Source organism: Myripristis murdjan, chromosome 3 (assembly GCF_902150065.1).
Source record: "Myripristis murdjan chromosome 3, fMyrMur1.1, whole genome shotgun sequence".
Taxonomy (NCBI): domain Eukaryota; kingdom Metazoa; phylum Chordata; class Actinopteri; order Holocentriformes; family Holocentridae; genus Myripristis; species Myripristis murdjan.
In genome coordinates, this window is record NC_043982.1 from 9264503 (window position 1) to 9281125 (window position 16623).

A 16623-nucleotide genomic window follows, 5' to 3' on the forward strand; every position below is an offset into this window, starting at 1 on the left:
ACATTTCTCAGTCTATCAGTGGACCAGTTGCACAGATACCAGAAATCCAGTTTTCACCTTCTCATTTTTGTGGCACAGGCCTGAGAATGAGGTCATTAAAAAGTTTTTAAACTGAAATATCAAGGCTACATCATGCTTCCTCAGTTGCATGGGTATTTCCAGCAGTATGGCAAATTTAGTGGCCTAGGTGAAGTCCTATCTGACTTCAGCAATTACGAAGACAAATGATGTAGCACACAAGCAGAGGTGATTCAGTGTCCACAGTTCACGTTGAGTGTGTGTGTCTTTTCTTTGTTGTGCTGCTGGTGCACTTGGGCCTAGTGTGTAAGCCCGCAATAACCAGCCTTACATAAACACACACAGGAAACAGGTCCACTATAAAAGTGATACTACTTTCTGCTGAAATGAAATATTTAAATGTTACCGCTTTGCGTCAGCCGTGTAAGCAAATACCCCCTGTAGTATATCGAGTAATATCCATACAAAATTCAAAATATCAGGTTGCATACACTGTATCATGTTGTGGACTGTTTGGAAAGCTGATGCAAATTGTTGCCCTGCATCACTTTTCAACAATGGACTCAAAAGCAAAAACATGTCTGCACAATGCAGCTCTTCCCTGTGTGATATGCAAACAATTCACACATAATATTTTTTTGTCATTTGTGGTCAGCAATGATAAGAGAAATATTGTCAAAATGTGTAAGCAGTTATACATTTTTTTTTGTTAGCACTTGATTTTCATTAGCAGGGCACATTGAAATATGCCTTTGACTCCTCCAGAAAATAAAAAATATCAGAATGCACAGCTCAGAATTATTAACAATTTTTTTCAATGTCTATAAATATTACAACAGATCATAAGACAATTATTTGACCGTTAATGCCATTTGCTGTAGCCTGACCTGTCACATAACGGCCTTTGCTCTGTAGTGCACATAGTCTTTCTCTGTGGCTCTATATACTGTAACAGCAAGAAATATCAAATGATAATATATCCCGTGAATAAATTCCTCATAACACAGGGGCTCTGGTGGTGTGATTTAGGCTCAAGTCTGACTCAGTCCCCAGATTTGACAATCTGAGATTGCACTTGGAAGAGAAGGAAATTGGCTTTGAGTTGAGAAATGCTTTTTCTTAAGACCTGAGATTTGAGTTTGACTTGTAATATGATGCTTGCTTTGTCTCCCTTGTTATTTGTGGAATTGTAATAAAACTGTAATCAAGGGGATTTATTCTGTAAAATTAGGGTTTTAGTTCCCGCAATGACATTCACATTTGACTTGATTCATGTTGGACTTGTGACTTGACTCGACCCAGTGGAGCTCGTGACTCGTCCTCAGTCTTGACCTGTTTGACAAGGAAATTGGACTTAAATGCTGCAACAATTAGTTGATTGATCAAATCAATTGATCAACAGAAAGTCAACTACAATTTTGATAAATGAATGATCCTTTTATTTATAATTGATTGTGTCATTCATCCAGGAAATCACTTGCCTTTACAGCCTCTCATACTGTACACAGTATTTGCTTGCTTGTCTCTGTTTCAGGTCATTATAAAATAAATGCTTTTATATTATTGAGCTCTGGTAATGTGTGATGGACATTTGTCCTAATTTTTGGAGTTTCGTAAAAAGCAATCAGTAGATTTATAGATCATTGAAATAATCTTTAGCTGCATCCTGTTGGACTGACTGACTTGAAAGTTGTTGTTATGACTTGAGCAAATTTGACTGGAAGTATTTTACACAAAATTGTGCAAATCTGTTCATGACCTCTGTAAGTAAACAGCCACCCTAGAATACATGCCATTGGTGTTGTCACTGTCATCATCATCATCATCATCATCATCATCATCATCATTACCATCGTCATCATTATGTACTGCTTTGTCCTCAGAAACCTTGTATGGTAAAGGCAGCATCTCTATCAACTAATGTGAAACATAAATGTCAAAGTCAAATATTTTTTCTAGGTGTATTTGTTCTGTATAAACACTTATCCTGGACATGATCTGCACCGCAGGTTAAAAAAAAAAAGAAGGTGGCTAATAAGGACAAACAAATTAGATAAAGAGACTACAGTGTATTATACTGACTTTTTGGTATTTGCAAACAGTTTGTAGGGTGTTATAGGGAGTAATATTCACTGGGTAGCACATAATGTAACAAAACTGTCTCAAGTCTTCAGTAGGTTTCTCAAGGTTTAACAAGGAGTCTGATTTGTAACACCAGTATCTGCATCAAGGCTCAGATGCTTTGTTCTCATGGGGAATTATTATTATTATTATTATTATTTTTATAGATACTTGTGTATTACAGGGCTGTCATTATCTTTTTTTTTTTTTTTGGACAATTGGCATCATTAATCAATAATCCCATAATACAGTCAGCAACTGGATAGGCTGTCTTTTCATTAAAATCACCTCTTCTATTTATTGAGGAGTTATCCTTACAGCAATGGCCACACTCTGTGGCAGTGGCAAACAGAGGCACAAAGCAAGATTTTGAAAGAAGGGGTCACTCAGGGTTCAGCGGTGATATCACACATGTTCTTCATTTTACCTCACATTTTGCACACAGCACAGCCATTCCCCCCGCACTACTGTCTGTTAAGAGCACTGATCCTCTGCCTTTAAGCTACAGAGATTGGATTGTTTTTGTTTCCAGGTTTGATTTTCTACTAAGACATGGCATTATTAGTCTGTCATGAACAAGTAAAAACACCTTTACAGATGAAAATGGAGATGTTCTAATCATGCAAAAATAAAATTAAATAAATAAAAAAAAAAAAATCAATATTGATAAATGAGTGATTATAAACTGACATGGAAATCACCCTGATAAACGAGTTAAAAGCTAAATCTCGTGGAAATTATAAAACGGTGATAAAGCCAGGTATTGGGAGGTGAGCCATTGGCTGCTTGTGGCAACAAGAGCCTCATATCTTATCAGGGGTGTTTGGCATTTCAGGTCATGACCGTTTTTTGTAAAGGAATATCATGAGCTCCAGCAGTTCACCAGCAGCTTTTAACCTTCTACTTAATAGCTTTTACACCAATAGCTCAAATGTAAGAAGTCAGATTTAGTTCAGATTTAGTTCTGAGGATTAATCTGATGGGAAATGTTAACTTCTTCTTTGGAGCTTTTTAGAGCTCACAACATGATCCAAAATGTAGGAGCAGAAGGGTGGCTGGAGGCAAGAACAAATGAGAGTCACAAAAATTCCTAACTTGGTGGGTTTTTTCCCCTGCAAAACAAAGAAACAATCAGTGTGTATCCAAGCTCATGCTCGGCTGAAGTTATTCTGCCATAAATACACAACAGCAAAATTGAGAAATTCACTCTTTGTCACTCAGATTACAAACTCTTTGTATCTGAATGCTCTGGACCAGCATGGAGGCAATTTAAAGCACCATCCTATTCATTCCAATGTAAATGGGAGTTTCCCCCGGGCCTGACAGACTGTTGGGGGGAACTGTGCGCCACCAGGACGCTCAATTTTACCAGTTCAGTCCGATTTTGTGTTAGTAGTGAAGCTGAATGATGACATTTGAACCAAGATTTTTAACTGAGGTTTTATTTACTTGTTTTTTTTCTCGTTGAATTATCTCACAACAAATGCCCCACAGCGCATATAGCAAAAGTTGGACAGAACACAGCATTCTGCATTTGTGAAATGGGAGATGGTATCGGTATGGTTGCCACAGCAGACTCGAGAAGTTTGAGTTGTACCTGTAGTCGAGAAAAATTCAAGAAAACAGGCACCGTGCACTGCACTGACTTTCCTGTAGTTTAGTAGTCAGTTCAGTGTGTGGTCGTTTATTTGGATCTTTATCTATATGTGTTTCTGACAGCGAGTCACTGGCTCTGCACGGGGAGTTTTGCCTAGAAAAAAAATTGAGAAAATATAGGCCTATTTCAAGTTTGCAGCTTCTCCACGTTCAGATATTTTTCTATGAATGTGTGAATTCCAACACTCAAGGACTCAGTTGTGTTTTCCACAGCAATACCCTCGCATAGTTCACCAGACGTCACTTACAGTACGTTGACCGTTGGGATAAGGCCTCCGCCAGTTTTTGGCAGGATACACCTCGCCTTCCGCTTCCTGCTGAGCATTAGCATGTTGTTTAATTTGGTCACTCTATCCTGCAGCAAACTTGCTTTTTTTGATGTCAGGTTAGCACAAGAGAGACAACATATACATACATACACAACAGCATTGTAATTGAGGGCAAGTCGTAAATGGTTTTTAAAGTTTAAATAAAGACAATAAAATCAAATAATCCTGTAAAATAACCCTAAAATAAAATAGCCTGTCCACCCCCCAGATTTTTTTAAACAGGGCCTTTTTACAGAACACTGGTTTAAGTGTTATCCTTTTTAAACCTTTGCTGAGGAGGTGAAACCTTTAACAGGGTATGATCGGCCTTGTCATCCATCTGTGGATTAACTCAAAAAGTTCTGGACAAATGCATGTAAAGTTTGGTAGGAAGGTTGGCCTTGGGCCAGTGAAGTTTCTACCTGTTTTTGCCAGGTGGCGTTAAGGGGGCAGGGTCAAGGGCAGGGCTTAGCACCGACAGCGCTCCAAAATACATTCACGTAATGTCATGAAACCCTTTGAGGAGGTTGGCCCTCAGTCCTGGTGGCACTTAGCACCTTTCTACACCAATTGGCCAAAAGGGGGCGTGGCTTATGACAACAGTGTTGCCTGAAGAGACTGTAGCTTGGCACAAACAGCTGTAACTTCCAGCTGAGACTGTGGCGGAGGTCTCCACTCCACCGACTGCCTTCCTGTTCTGCCTGTTTTTTTGTTTTTTTTTTACTTGCATTCGCATTATCAGTTTTGGCGGACCTTTTGGGCTCATTCACTTCTATTCACTTCCAAAAAGACGAGCCTTCTCTGCAGTGGAAATAGGAGGCACCCTCTGCCAGTGACAGCGCAGTCTAGCCAGCTTCCAAACCAAAGCAAGACGCTCTTGCCAGCTTGTAAAATGAAAGGGAAACTCTGGCTAGATTTTACACAATTACATCTTACAGTTGTTGCCATCTCGATTACTGGGAGTACCTTGTAATAACTAGACAGCAATTGTTTCAAAATATTTACTTACCTAATAACTAAGATGCAGGATAGCAATAGCAAATATCTCAAAGGGAGTGAAAGAAATGCGCAGAAACTGTCACGCAGGAATTGTCCTCTCCAACTGATTGACAAGGACAAGTTTCATTTGTTTTATAATAAACTCACCTATTGGTGGATGAAAGTCGGCAAAGTCATTGTGAAATTGAGCAGCAAGAGAAACCGAGTAGATCAATTCAGAAATTAGAAACATACCCTGCGTAGCGTCTGCAGTGTCCCATCTCTCTCATACAGGGAGGCCGTTGTGAACGTCTGACTCAAACCTTGACTTTTACAACTTTGTGAGGCCAGATACGAAGGCTAAACCAAATGAGTCTGAGGTGTGAAATTCATAACTGACAGCGATCGAGTTCAGGCTCATTTTTAATACGGGCCACTGATGCATTTCTGCCCTCCTGTGGCGCAGAACTGTAGAATTAAATACGGACCAAAGACTGCAGTCCTGCAACACTCACACTGCGCCAACCAGCTAGTGGGGCCTCAATGTTACCACCTGCTAGCCCGTCAGTAAAGTCAGTCAATAAATTCACAAAGCAGCACAAAAAAATTGTATAAAATCATTATTAATTATTTTTTTCACTTGTAGGTAATTCACAGTATATATATATTTTGATAAACACGGGAAGAAGATATAGTAGATGTTTGGATCTGCCAAGAGTATCCAACTTGTTTTTCCTTCGGCTTCCCGGGACTTCTAGGTAGTTCTAGATTGCTTTGAAATTGTGGCTCTAAAAGGTTAACTACATATTTGCAAATTTGTATCGGATCATACATTCATTTTGTAACCTTTTCAGTAAATAAGTAAATAAAATTGAAGTAAAAAAAAAGTAAGTAAAAGTAAGTTTAAAAAATGAGTAAGTAAATTAAATAAGTAAATATTAGTCCACTTTTGAGAATTAAAAAAAAAAAAAAAAAAAAAAAACCATATGATTCAAATGCTAACATTCATTTTTACTGATCACATGCAAATTCACAAAGCATGTTTCATTTTCATTTGTCTGTGGGCACAAACCTCACGCCACACTAGACGGTGTATCTGTCCTTTTCTTAGTGGATGTGCTTGTAATACTCTTGGCGGTTTATTAAACAGCAACATGATGATGTAATTCAGACATTGATAATTTAACATTCTAATCATGGAGTTGGTGCTTAATAGCTTTAATTGTTGGGGCTCATATCATGGTATGGCGATAACAGAATAATATCCAAACTCACTTATATTTTTAATACTTTTCCCTATTTATTTAATTAGTGTAATGTGGAAAAATAAACTTCATTCAATTTTAATCTGTGTCACGGTCTCTGACAGTAGGCCATAATGTAAATTTTAAAATGAAAACTTGTTGCGCATACCAGAAGGATTTTATTTTGCTCTGTTCAGCTGTTATGTTTCCTCTCGTTCACCTGCATCATTTGAAGCGTTTCTTTATCAGTCGCAGCTTTGACCAAGTATTTTGTGATCTATTTTAATTACACTTGAACTGTTCAGTTAATTCAAATGGAACCGAACGCATGATGCATTTTTATGTTTATGTTTTTAAAATTAAGCTGTAAACAAATACTGAGAATAATAAGTCAGCGTTCATAATAAGGCTTCTCAATTTTCCACGGTCACATTGTGGGGTAAAAAGAATGCTTTAGGTCTTGCTGAAAATTGAGCACAAATCATAAGCAAACAGTGAAGCTGCTCAGTTTTCTCTGCAGGAATGCAACGTAGCGCGGCTCGACTGTGACACGCTCCGTGGCCGAGCACGTCTCTGTCATAGGTGTGATCCCTGAATGTGTCAGACTGACTGGGAGGGAAAACCCTCCATGGAGCATGCCATCTTACAGTCCTCACTATAAATGAAACAGTGTCAAGACTGCTGCTGATTCATAATTCATGTAACAGGATGCAGTCTATTGATGTGTTTTTTTGTCCCTGTTAAGTTGTTACCACCATCAGTTGCTACTCATGAAGCACAAAATGTGGTATACCTCCAACAACAATGTGGACGGACGACTGACAGCTTTAATCCTTAATCCACGTTTCCCTGACGTCATTTCTCACTTAGCTTAGTCTGCACATTTTTTTTATGTGTACAAAGTAAGCTCCATCTGTTATAAATATTGACGCTGCCAAATTCTCAGAATTGCAATCCCTAATTTAATCCCATATCTCTCTCATTAAGTGCATCTCTTTATTATTGAGTTATTGTCATATTGTCTCTAAACAGGCCGGCTAAATAAGTCAGTGAACCTGGTGTCACAGTGTAAGGATGTTGCAAACTTTTGTCATGTGTTTCAGAGAAAGAACAATTGATTTGTGCCAGTGTGTCTGGAGGATTTTTTTTATTTATTTATTTTTTTAGTATTTTTGGATAGTAAGATTTCTGTCAGTCTTGCACGAGGAAATAGTTTGTCCACAAGGTACTGACATGCAAATCTAATAACATCATAGGTCTCAACCAAATGAAACCTAGTATTCGGTCAACATTTTTGATGAACTGTTTGCCTCTGAAATTCTTTAGAAAAATTCTTCAGATTTTGATGTTCTGTTGTGGGTCATTGCATAATCGTTTATGCAGCCTTTTATACCTTCTCTGTAACTCAGATGGACAGAAGTGTAATTATTCTGTCAACATAATACTCCTGTTTTCCACAGCTCTGATTTTACCATCCAGCCTGCGTGGTAACCTGTTCTGCCCACAATTCATGTTCACATGACTAACAGTTATCTTTCAAATTAAAGAGAATACAATGGAGATAATTGCTTTTTTAAAGAAGGGTTATTGTTTTTTTGGCTTTCACAGCAGGGCTGTACAAAGCTCTACTTCACAAGAGAGACTGTAGAGGCAATCCTGGCAAGGCAGGGATGAATCCACGGAGTAGGCCCTCTTTTTGTGTGGTTACCCCTCCAAGGGGGTGAGGTTAGGATGCAGGCGGGGGTAAATAATGCTCTTAACTAACCTCTACCCACACCAGAACAGAGCAGCAGGCTGCAGAGAGAGAGAGAGAGAGAGAGGTTGGGAGGGAGAGCGGTGAAAAAGCAGAGCAGCTCTCAGCTGTCACGTTCGCTTGCTGTAAAGCCATGTGGAATGATATAACATTGACGTCACAACCCAGTGACGTACCACAGGGTGACTGCAAAGAAGAAAAAAAGCCAACTTTTGCTAATCGCCCAGTAGAATATAGTGTCTTCCTCCAGCAGTGATGAGAGGGGAAGAAAGTGTCTTTCCTCCGACTGTGTGCACCAGAGAGTGTGTTTAGGTGAAAAAGGAACCGCACAGCATTGTGTTTCAGACTGCCTGGATTGCTCATGTAGAAAATCACAAGGAGCCGTGGGCCTTTCCATTTATAAATTATGTTTATTTTTCAAAATAATTGTCTTTATTATGTTAAACTATACATTTTCATTTTTTATGGAATGTTTATTTCTGCTGAAAGCACACAGTATTTTAGTGTCATCTGATATTTTCAAGCCCACATTTATGTAGGAGAACTGACAGTATAAAACAAGTTGTTATGATTACTGTGATTCAACAAATTATCCACAATAAACACTGAAATATTTTAACATAATAGTGGTGGAGAGAGATAATATTGAGTGTAGAATCTCAGAATACAATATGTTTATGGTTTATAAAATGAGGCTTGCGTGAGGTGTTTCTCAGCTCTCTTCTTAAAATGCTTTTCAGCCAGTGTAGAAACACAATTATGTCAGAAAAAAAATCGGTTATTTTATTATTGTTGTGATGAGACAAAAAATGTGACAGTGTGTTTGTTGTGTGTGGGCCAGCAAGCAGCTAATGCACCTCTGTGTTGTGCTGTGTGCCTTCGCAGCCTCTTCAGCTGTAGCGTCTGTGGAGATGAAAGCCTCGATGCATTTAGTGAAATGGCTCATGTTTGATCAAATTCTTCTGCCCAGACTGTCTGCTGGCACTTTGGCTCAGCATTATCAAAAACAAAACCACTGTCTCACCTCAATACATTTACACTGTGACAAGCTGCTGTGCATTTTTCAGTATTAATGGTCCACAGTGCATGGGAACTTTTTCAAGCTGGTGCGAAAATTTGGACTAAGGAGGCAAGTAAATGCATGAACGGTAATCAAATTAAATTAAATCATTAGGGACACTGCACCACTGTCACATCACACATGCTCAGAGTGTCATGTGAACACACAACACACCACAATCTTTTTTAGTTACTAAAATTAAAATTAGATAATGAAAAATTAATGAAAATTCGCACTTTCTAATATAATAATATAGGATATCAAATTATAAATATAAGCAGCGAAGGTGATTTGTTCATAGAAGTGTGGCACAAATGATGCATGAATAAGGGCTTGAATGCAGCTTTAATAGGCCCTAATGCAACCCTTCAGTCAGCTTAATTTTTTATTTAACATTTTATCTTAATTTTTTTTTTTTTTTCAGGTGTATAATTGTGAAAAGGTAAAGTACAGGCCTGCATACATACACACAGCCAAAATGTTAGAAATCTCAAATCATACTGGACACATCATCTAGGGGAAAAAAAATTGAAATAAAAATTCCGAGCACAAGCTCTGCACAAAAAATTGTTTAAATTGACTGTGGCAAGTAGGCAGTAACCCAGAAATAGTTTACAACAATAAAAGGCAGTAAAGACCTTTAATTCTTTCCATTGTTTTTGGAGTGCAGCTGCAATATTAAACTGGTGACTGCCTCTGTGTTTGAGCAACTAATGTTATTACAAGTTAAAGTGTGATTGTGTACCTGTCAGTGGACCGTCAAGCAAACTTTAATCCTTGCATGATCAATGACACGAACAAGCTTTCTCTGTCCATGTGAAACCATACGCAGCGTGACAGCTTTGACTGTCCTGTGGTTTCTGTGGATGTGCTTGTAATACAGGTGTGCATTTTTACAGATCTGCATAATTTTGGGAACCTTGCTCGAGCTGAAATTTTAAATGGAAACACGGTTCGTCACGTTAAGGCTCCTGCCTCGCAGGTCAAAATCCAGTTTCATCAAATGTGATCGAGGCTCAGCTGAAAGACACTGAAGTGTGAAGTAAACCTCAGCGTTGAGGAGGTTGTGTCAGTCGAGACATCAAGACCAAAAAGTGTCCTAGTTTTTTTTACCTCACAGCTCCACATCAATGCCACAAATAGATGGTAGAGCTGAATCAGCGTGTCTGAATGCTCCCTGTATCTGTCACAAACTTTGTTCAGGTGTTGCGGCTGCATTTATAACCAGATTTGAAAAGTTACTGCTCATTTTTAGTCGTTGTTTGAGTTCAAATTTGGCCCCTTCGTGTTGGAAGCAGATGTTCTGCTGAGTGGCTCTCTGATACTTCTGCGAGCAACATTGCTCCCCGTTTGCTTTGTGGAGGGTGAAAACTAGTTTGTGGAGCCGCTGTTATTTTTTCATTGGCAGCTGCAGGACTCGCAGAGTGAAAGGGTTAAGCGGAGCGAGGTGCTGTGTGTTTGGCTGACTGCAGAGTGAAACAGGATGCAGCGACTGCATTGTCAGCCTGCTGGTGTGAGTGCAAACAGATGAGGAAATGCTGGAGCCGGTACTCCAAAACTTGAGTTACCCTGGAAACGGTTTGCGTCATGATCACTAGCAATTAGCTTGCAGCTCTTGAGTTTTCATGATAGGTCTTACAGGGCTTAGCCTAATGACTTCGCTGTCTGAAGAATTGCCCTCAAAACAAACCTCAAAAAAATATGCCTCGATGGTTTTATTTAGTTTCTTCCTTTTAATTCTTTTTTTCTCTTGAAATAGGCTGTATTTTATTTATTATTACTTGAAATGTAATTTTTTTTATGTTAGTTCTCTCATGCTCTGTTTTGAACTGCCATGAGCGTGCAGTGTGCTTCCAGAAGAAATGACACAGAGTCCATTCTTTATTTTCCTCTGAAGAGCCTTGATGTGATGTATGCTCATCTGACCTCATCTATCTGCCGTGGGTTTGCGTGTGTCTGCGTTTCTGTGTGCGTGTGTGTGTGTGTGTTGAAGCCTATTTGTGTTTGCATGGCTGAATTTGTGTATTCATCATGTTGAAGCACATCAACTCAAAGGACAAAATGCTGGATTGGCAAGGGACGTTGAAACGGTTGTTATCATCCAAGTTTGGGCTTATTATGCTCATTTTTGAGGGGTTCTTTTTTTTTTTTCTTTGGTGTATCTACCTCTCATACCCGAGCCTGTATGCACTCAAGAAAAAAATCCCACATACAAAACGCCTAGATAAGATGAATAAAGACAAGCAGTTCCCCAGACTACTGACCAGACTCGCCACACAATCATCAATACCCCTTGGTTTGCAGAGAAAGCAGGCAATTTCATGCACAGCTCATCTTGAAAGATTTTGACCACACCACAAGGTTTCCAACAATGCAAATATTTCAGGTGGCCAAGCTTTTAAGTTCAGGAGGAGGTTGTTGAACCTTGCATGTGCTGAGTGTTTATTCAGCCCAGTGACAGGGTGAGAGTGGAGGGAGGGAGAGCAAGGCAGCCCATGGCGAGGTTTGGATGAGGGGTGGTGTACTTAAATCAGCTTGCTGTGGTATAGATGCTGGAAGCCCATAACCTGCTGTGCAGCGGCTATAGGGAAATAAAGGTGAAAGATGTAAATGGTAGTTTCAGGGGAAAATAGATGTCGATGTTTATCATTTCATCAGAGCAAGTGTTGACATAGATTCCTGCTCATTGTTGTGATGTAACTGTTGCCTCAAATTTTCTAAAGGCTTTTGGTGATCATTTGCGCAGATTATTTATAATGTAAGAGCTGGCATCTTTTTTTAAATACAGGCATCTCGAGTTTTGGGGCCACTAAAACTGCTTACAATTACATTTTTTGCACTGCACCTCACATCTCGCTGAAAAATTAGTCGGTGGGCAAATGTTTTGTCCAAACTTTTATTCACTCTCTCAACCTGCTTTTCTGTCCCTCGTTTTATTCGCTCTCTCTGTCTCTCTCTCTCTGTCTCTCTCTCTCTCTCTCTCCCTTTCTCATCCTCTCTGAATTTCTCTCTGTCTTTCTCTGTGCGTCTCTTTTGAAAACGGTGTCAGCACTGCTGCTTTTACACCAAAAGGCTGTTGCTAAGTGACGGTTGACGTCAGCCGCAGCTACAGAGGAGGGCTTGTGTGTGTTTAGCAGCTGAGGGCAGATCCCACTGAAAAGGGCAAAACTATGAAGCACTATTAGTCACTGCAATGAAAACCCAAACTTCAACCAGCAGGATAGCCATTTCAAATAATTGAGCACAATCAATTCTGAGAGTCTTAGCGCATAGCAAATCTATGAAAGTGGAATGGTGAGGTTTAGGCAAAATTTTTGGAGTGACTGCACCCAGCCAATCCCCACCCCCTTTTCTTCCCTTTTTCTCTACTCTGTCGCTGTCTCTTTTTCTCTCACTTTAACCCCTTCTGCCCCTCCCTCAACACACACACACACACACACACACACACAGGCTCAAATACCAGACCCCCCTCCCGCCTCCTGCTCCTCATAACGTAAGTGAGATTTTGTAGAGAGGGGAAAAAATCAATCACTTGTGTCTGAGGAAGGTCTCTGACTCTGAGAGCTCCCGTGTGGTATCTCCCCCATCCGGCCAAGGTTGTTCTCGCTCTGCTCACCATTGTTCAGTGTAATCAATTCCTTGGAACCTCTCCCTCTCTCTCTCTCTCTCTCTCTCTCTCTCTCTCTCTCTCTCTCTCTCTCTCTCTCCCCTGACAGTGCAAGAAATTTGACCTGTTGTCGTGGACCAAACAAAAAGCTAGTTATCTCCATTTCAGATTAAAATAATACTCTGGCTTTTCTTCTCACAGCTCACAGAAACAGCATTTCACTGTATTATCATTCTTGGTGGAATTAGTGTATTTCTTTGTTGCTGATTTCTGTTTTGCTTTTTGTTTTTTGTCTTGTGTTACATGAGGCAGAATATTCTTGTTGTCATGGGACAAAAGTTAATGAACAATGAAACATTATTTTATCAGTCTATATAGGAGGCAGTGCATCTATTTATGTCCTGGAATTCTTCAGTGTCAGCTTCCTTATTACTTAAAAACCTGCAAACTAGTAGGCTGGAGAGGGGGCCTTTCTGAACTGATCAATGGGTGTGTGTGTGTGTGTGTGTGTGTGTGTGTGTGTGTGTGTGTGCGTGCATGCGCAATGGCAGTTTTTTATGGCCGATGTGGGCTGCTGGTGGAGATAAACTATCGTCGTCAGACACAGGGGATGTCAGCGGAGCAGAGATAGGTGTTTGCAGCAGTCATATGGACTTCACTGATGGTAGAGAGAGCGAGCAGAGGGCCGAACCCCCTCCCCAAACAACCCCAACCACACACCTCCCTCACCACCCCCCTGCCCCCAACCCTGGCAGCTCATGCATAATATGCTGCTCAGATACAGTCGGAAATGTGGCCCACCCTAACTGTCATTGCTGTTGCCCTCTAAACCAAATTGAGCTCCCTGCGAGAGCCCTGACATAAGGTGCTCTGAAGCATGTTTGAAGCGTGACATTTACTGATTGAGGCCCAATGGGCAGCAGGGTGGCATCACGAGTAGGGAGACTGTCCTTCAGCCAGAAGTCCCGGGTTCACGCCCTTGTGTTGGCAAGCAGCTTCCCCTCTGAAGTGTCTTTCAGCGAGACACGCTGTTAGATCTGTAGCCGAGCCTCTGCGGAGGGAGGCAAACCCAAAGAGAATTTCTCCACCGAGTCCAATCAACTATCACAGTGCTAATGTATCTGCACATGATGCAGTCCCTTGAGAGCTTTGGTAGATTAAAAAAATAAGGTACTTACTTCATCTTTATTTTTTCATTTTTTTCTAAAGGGTTTGAGTGCTTTTAAAACATCAGCTAATGGTAATGCTATTTTGCCCTTTGGCTGCAGTGCATTGGATTGACTGCAGCAGTCACTGTGACCCTCCTTTGCCCGTATGTGTCCTGACCCTGTATCAAAGGATCAACCAGATCAACAGCAGACTTGATGCCACACATCAACAGCAGAGGCCCTGGCATGCTGCAGCAGACAGCGGGCGTCAGGCAGTGGGCGCTGCTGCAGACAGCAGAGCGGAGGTGGCATGGATCAGAGACGCAGCATTTCTGTCAAAAGATCAACTCTACTGTGCATAGCCATCATGTGAACATCCTGTAGGCTAATTCACGTTGTGGATTTTGTAGAGATACATGATATTGGATTTTTTTTTTTTTTCTGATACCTGACATGCTGACATTTTCCAACTCTTTTGAGTGATTGCTGATACTGAAAACATCAAGTTTCTCTTGTAGTAGAATTAACATGATTACATTTTTTTTTACATATTACATTATTACATTATTATGTCTACTCTTATCTTGATGGCCCACTAGCAGATGCAGACATAAAATACCTTGCCAAATAAGAAAACTAAGTGAATTAAACTTTGCATGTCACAGGTGCCAGTGAGGAGGGAAACAACACTACTGTCCAATACGACCACTGCAAATATGCTATATCTTATGGAAGCCATTTTGGTAGATGATTTTTTTTTTTTTTTTTTTTTTTTTTTTTTTTTTTTTTTAATCATTTTCCTGTCTCATCCTTCATGATACATAAACCTACAGTGAGTTCACTGTATCAGAAACAAATGCTGTTGAAAAAATTTAATTTACTAATTCACTACTATGATTTCTGGTGGTTGGCTCAGTGTTTCTGTAGATTCCCTTTTCATGAGGAAAACTTTACAGGATTTTGAACGCAGCTCTGGGCTAGTCTGAAACAAAGATGTGTAGAATATAGCTCTTTTGAGAGTGTGATGTGTGCAAATGGATGCCACATGTGTCTCCAGGATCATGACTTCTTTTTAGAGACTGAACACATTGACTATTTTATATCTCTTCCTTTCTCTTAAAGGACCATGCCAGTGATTTTGAATATTTGGCCCATTTACTGCAATTTATCCACATTTTATAATGCAATTTTTTTTTTCTCCTCATGCATCTAAAAGAGGTTTGTACTTCTCAGATTGTAGGATGTACCGGGAGCATGTAGGCCTCACCTTTGCTCTCCTTACCTCTGTTTAGTAAACCTGCTTCAGCTTTGTTTGTGTGACACTGACTCATCTGACAGCCAGCGTGTTCCAGTGTTTATGCCGGGTGACATCTATCTCAGGTGATGTAAGCAGTTTGCTTGGCTTCACATTCATACTTACGGATGTAGATTTCTGGCGTGTTCAGTTCAGCCCTCTGCTCCGAATCGAATCCTGTTGCAGGTTCCCATTGTTAAAAAACCTTTAATGGGGAAGTAACACTGAGTGACAAGACCAGTCACTGCATGCTCATGATGCATTTGTAACGTGTGGGATTTTTCAGTTGACAAATATGTATTAGTTTATATTAATATAGCAATTACACCTTTTAATTAATTAATTACAGGTTTTATTACCACAGTCTTATCTGCGTACATTTGTCACACTATTTTTTTTTTTTTTTTTTTTTAACAGCGATTCCAAATGCAACTCATACATTTTGATTCACAAACAACACCGGCTCAGGGACTTGTGTTTGTTGAATGGATTAATATCTACAAATAAATTAGATATCCTGCATTCAGCTGTTGAAATAGCCCTGAAGTCATGTGACTGGAGCGTCCTGCGATGAAGGTCACTCCCACATAGTCTTTCTGAAATGCTCACGCTAAAAGGCAGGAATATGTAATGTGTTCAAATTCAAATATCGTTGATGCAATCCAGTCTGAGGGCACGGAGGAGAATTAGAGAATATGACATTACATTAGTTTAGGCCTTCCATTGTCAGTCGCAACATTATTTTAGTCAAATGAAATGAGTGTTTGTGAATCTAATCTGTTTTTTTTCTTCTTCTTCTTTTTTTTTCTTCCATTTTTGGCTGATCATATGTGATAATAATCTCCTACAGGCCTGCAGCATAATTTCAATGGATTTCCTTCAAGCCTTGAAAACACTTCTTGTATGAACCGGAGTGCATCCTTTACATTTGGAGCCGTTCCTCCTCCTCCTCCTATCTCTTTTTGATTCATAAAACCTGTAGCCTAGTTTTAAGCGATGAGTCTCTCTCTCGTTCTCTTGTTTGTTGTTCCAACAGCACATTCGCAGTGTTCCTCACTGGCACAGCCTACTAGCCTTATGGCAGGATGCAGAGACAGTCTTGTTTCATTTCCAGGGTCTCCACCACGTGAAATTTACACCCACCCTTGTACAAAGCCTGGCTATGTTATTCTCATAAAACATTAAGTTATTGCTCTCAGACTTTGCAACCAAAACCATTATGTGGCCTCTCACATTGCTGCAGGATACAGCGGCTACAGGTGTCAGTTGCTTTGTATCTACGACACCTGTTGTTGTAACCAGCTCCTGTTATGTCAGGTGTAAACTCTCAGTAGGGCTGTTGTTAAAGCGTGTCCACATAGTGTAGTGTTGCCTGTGGCTGCACTCGCAGGTTAGATCATGTATGAAAAGAGTTTGTGTTAACCGCTTCTATTTGC

The 16623-nt window shown here is 40.0% G+C and overlaps 1 protein-coding gene across 2 annotated transcripts in view; it reads left to right on the forward strand.

The window, feature by feature from the left end:
- pde3b (phosphodiesterase 3B) overlaps positions 1-16623 on the forward strand; it is a 54756-nt gene that overhangs the window by 1786 nt on the left and 36347 nt on the right. The window lies entirely within an intron of this gene.